Source organism: Ursus americanus, chromosome X, assembly GCF_024610735.1.
Source record: "Ursus americanus isolate L20-20 chromosome X, mUrsAme1.1.p, whole genome shotgun sequence".
Lineage (NCBI taxonomy): Eukaryota > Metazoa > Chordata > Mammalia > Carnivora > Ursidae > Ursus > Ursus americanus.
In genome coordinates, this window is record NC_142164.1 from 16803766 (window position 1) to 16808412 (window position 4647).

The 4647-nt window shown below is 49.3% G+C and overlaps 1 pseudogene; it reads right to left on the minus strand.

The window, feature by feature from the left end:
* Positions 1-349: 349 nt before the first annotated feature.
* Positions 350-2322, minus strand: LOC123787787 (BOS complex subunit NCLN pseudogene; annotated as a pseudogene).
* Between the last annotated feature and the right edge of the window lie 2325 nt (positions 2323-4647).

The following is a 4647-nucleotide window of genomic DNA, read 5'->3' on the forward strand; positions in this document are numbered from 1 at the left end:
CCGGTCAGCATCGCGGGCAGGAGGAGGGAGGCTGAAGCTGCGCATTTCCTCTGTCATTTCTGCTCACAAGCCCCGAGCACCACAGGGTCGCCTCCAGGGCTGAGGCCTCATTTGCAGGCTTGTTCCCAAGTCCATGGCCTGGCCCTAGGACTTCCACCAAATGCTCCTCCAAGGGAGTTCAAAGGACAAAAAGGAGAAAGAATCCCCCAAGTCCTCAGGAGCAACACAGAAAAGCTCTGTAATTCGGGGTTGGGGCCTCTCAGCAAGGGGTGAAGCCCTGCCTTCCTGCCAGCTGTGAAGCAGAGAGCGGTGGCAGGTGGAAAGCTCCCCGCGCTGGTGGATGGCCACGTCACAGCATCTTGGCCTTCGGGAGCACTCTCTGAACTGTTTTATACAGAAGGTCAAAGTGCTGGGGGCAGCAGGAGGGTTTGGGTGAGGTCAGGGACAAAACCTGCCTCAAGGAGGGCCTGAGGGCCACCTGTGGGGTCACCTTCTTCCAGGCAGGACGGGGGAAAGGGGGTGCCAAGGACTCAGGACTCACCTGGCCAGGTTGACCCTCCCACAGAGGTCCTACCTCCCACCTGAGCCCCCGCCTGCTTACCTGGACTGCCGTGTAGGCCATCCAGGGGTAGACACCAATGCAGATGGCCAGGAGCATGTAGAAAACGGCTGGCTTGACCCTGTAGGCACTCATCACCTGCTTCAGCTGGTCACGGAAGACAAACCTGGGGTCCCGTTTAACGGCTTTGATGTGGTGCTGCTTCCCTTCCTTTAGGTAGGTAGTGCTCCAGCATGCCGAGGAACGTGCAGTATTTGTTCACCAGCTGGGAGGCCTGGGGCTGGCTGATGGGCCAGCCCATTGCCAAGGCCAGCTGTTCCTGCTGGATCATCTGCTCCAGGAAGACCGGCAGGGTATCCCTTCGTGGTCAGGTTGTAAATGACTCGGGTCAGGGCTTCTGCGATGAGCCTCAAGTTGCAGGTCAGAGTTTTAGAATAACCTGAGACCTCATGTCCATGCTGCTGCTGCACTGGGTGTCACGGTGGCTCTCCAGGTGGGCCAGGGTGAAGGCAGACAGCCAGAGAATGGCAAAGTGCTCATGCTCCCAGGCCAGGATGTCCTCAGCCGGGCTGATCTTGTGCACCACGGAGAACTGTAGCTCTGGGAGCTGGTGGCTACCGTCTCCAGCTCCAGCAGGAAAGCATACTGCAGTGTCGCCTTGCAAGGTGGTTTGGATATGTGAAGATACAGGCTGTCCGCCTGGCCCATGGTGTCAGAGGACAAAGGCCACACTATATTGGAGTATGCTGTTATCCGTGTGGTCCAGGTTGTCTTCCAATCAGTGCTTGGTTCCCTTGAACTTGACCCTCCAGGAGCAAAGGACAGAAGATTGTACACTGAGTGGGTGCCTTTGTTGGTGTAGAGCTTGGAGAAGGGGCAGGTGAGCCCAAGCAGTAGGGAGATGCCGCTCCTGTTGCAGTCCACGCCATGCAACAGCCAAGAGGCCGCTCTGAAGGCATCGTAGTGAGCCGCTATGATGACGGTGGTAAGGTCCTCTCTACCTAGCCCCATCAGCCAGCAGTCCCTCGCGGCCTTGCTGTGGACCCCGCTCATGACCATCTGGAAGCTGTTGGCAGTGGCGGGGTGGAGCAGTAATTTGGCAACAGAGGCAGAGCCCTGGGAAGCGGAGCTGGCCTGTATCTGCATGTAGATGGAGAGCAGGGCCTCACCGTGCACAGCAAAGGACATGGGGACGATGGTCTGCATGGCCAGCACCTTGGGCCCCATCTCCATGAATTGCCGGATTACGTCCCGGGACACAAAGGCCACAGCCTGTGGCAGGACGGTGAGCAGGGCACGAGCCACCTGCCGCAAGGCCTTCTGGTACTGCTTGTAGAAGCGCAGCCGCCAGAAGCACGCAGCTGCGGCTCGGCTCCACACGTCCGCACCGATGCGTGCGCCTGCGCGTTGAGCACTGTGGTCCCGGTGCCTCGGCAGCTGGGCGCGGAGCGGTCAGGCTCGGCGGACGCCACGAGCGTGGGCACGGGACCCTTGGACAGAAGCGGGTGGTTCTCAGGATGGGACCAGACGGTAAGGCTGCCTGTGTGGGTCATACTGATGCAGCAGTAGATGAAGTTGTGCTGGGTGTCGGACAGCGGAACCGAGTGGCAGGCACGACGCCTTCGGCATGTTCTCCAGCACCTTGCCCGCTTCTTCCAGCATCCTAGGCCACAGTGGGCCACACAGGGCGGTTCCTGCACCCTCACCTCTGCGTGGGTAGCCGGCTGGGCCCCTGTATTCATGGTAAACTCAGTGAAGTTCATACCTGTACTGTGGTTACCTAAGAGAATATTCCTGTTCTAGGAAAATACACCATGACGTATTTAGGGGAAAGGGCCACGATGTATGCAACTTATTTTGAAAAAATTAAGAAAATATTATGTGTATGTATATACAGACACACATATATAAAGAGCCCGGCACAAATGCTAAAGCAAATAAGGTAAAATGTTAACAATAGATGTATTTGGTTAAAGGGTATATGAGTATTTTTTGTGTTATTCTAATCCTTCCAGAAGTTTCACATTCTTTCCAACGAAACAAAAAGATATTTGGGTTTAACTCAGTAATTTGTCTGAAGTTTTTTTTTTTTTTTTTAAATGATTTTTTATTATATTATGTTAGTCACCATACAGTACATCCCCGGTTTCTGATGTAAGGCTCGATGATTCATTAGTTGTGTATAACACCCAGTGCACCATGCAATACGTGCCCTCCTTACTACCCATCACCGGTCTATCCCATTCCCCCACCCCCCTCCCCTCTGAAGTCCTCAGTTTGTTTCTCATAGTCCATAGTCTCTCATGTTTCATTCCCCCTTCTGATTACCCCCCCTTTCTTTATCCCTTTCTTCCCCTACCGATCATCCTAGTTCTTATGTTCCATAGATGAGAGAAATCATATGGTAGTTGTCTTTCTCTGCTTGACTTATTTCACTTAGCATTATCTCCTCCAGTGCTGTCCATGTTGTAGCAAATGTTGAGAACTCGTTCTTTCTGATAGCTGAGTAATATTCCATCGTATATATAGACCACAACTTCTTAATCCAGTCATCTGTTGAAGGGCATCTCGGCTCCTTCCACAATTTAGCTATTGTGGACATTGCTGCTATGAACATTGGGGTGCATATGGCCCTTCTCTTCACTACGTCTGTATCTTTGGGGTAAATACCCAGTAGTGCAATGGCTGGGTCATAGGGTAGCTCAATTTTTAACTTTTTAAGGGACCTCCACACTGTTTTCCAGAGTGGCTGTACCAACTTGCATTCCCACCAACAATGTAGGAGGGATCCCCTTTCTCCACATCCTCTCCAACAATTGTTGTTTCTTGCCTTGTCTATTTTTGCCATTCTAACTGGCGTAAGGTGGTATCTCAGTGTGGTTTTGATTTGAATTTCCTTGATGGCTAATGATTTTGAACACTTTTTCATGTGTCTGTTAGCCATTTGTATGTCTTCATTGGAAAAGTGTCTGTTCATATCTTCTGCCCATTTTTTGATTTGTTTATTTGTTTCTCGTGTATTGAGTTTGAGAAGTTCTTTGTAGATCTTGGATACCAGTCCTTTATCTGTAGTGTCATTTGCAAATATATTCTCCCATTCCGTGGGCTGCCTCTTAGTTTTTCTGACTGTTTCCTTGGATGTGCAGAAACTTTTAATCTTGATGAAGTCCCATAAGTTCATTTTATCTTTTGTTTCTCTTGCCTTTGGGGATGTGTCATGAAAAAGGTTGCTTTGGCCGATGTCGTAGAGGTTGTTGCCTATGTTCTCCTCTAGAATTTTGATGGATTCCTGCCTCACATCGAGGTCTTTCATCCATTTGGAGTTTATTTTTGTGTATGGTGTGAGATAGTGGTCAAGTTTCATTCTCTTGCATGTAGCTGTCCAATTTTCCCAGCACCATTTGTTGAAGAGACTGTCTTTTTCCCACCGGATGTTTTTTCCTGCTTTATCAAATATTAGTTGCCCAAAGAGCCGAGGGTCCATTTCTTGGCTCTCTATTCTGTTCCATTGGTCTATGTGTCTGTTTTTGTGCCAGTACCATGCTGTTTTTGTGATCACAGCTTTGTAGTACAGCTCGAAATCCGGCATTGTGATGCCCCCAGCTTTGTTTTTCCTTTTCAACAGTTCCTTGGAGATTCGGGGCCTTTTCTGTTTCCATACAAATTTAAGGACTGTTTGTTCCAGTTCTTTGAAAAATGACCTTGGTATTTTGATCGGGATAGCATTGAAAGTGTAGATTGCTCTGGGTAGCATGGACATTTTAACTATGTTAATTCTTCCGATCCATGAGCATGGAATATCTTTCCATCTTTTTATGTCTTCCTCAATGTCTTTCAGGAGTGATTTATAGTTTCTAGAATATAGGTCCCTTACGTCTCTGGTTAAGTTAATTCCAAGGTAACGTATGGTTTTTGGTGCTATTGTAAATGGGATGGATTCCCTAATTTCTCTTTCTTCGGTCTCGTTATTCGTGTATAGAAATGCAACTGATTTCTGAGCATTTATTTTGTATCCTGCCACGTTACTGAATTGCTCTATAACTTCTAATAGTTTGGGAGTGGCTTCTTTTGGGTTTTCCATATAGAGT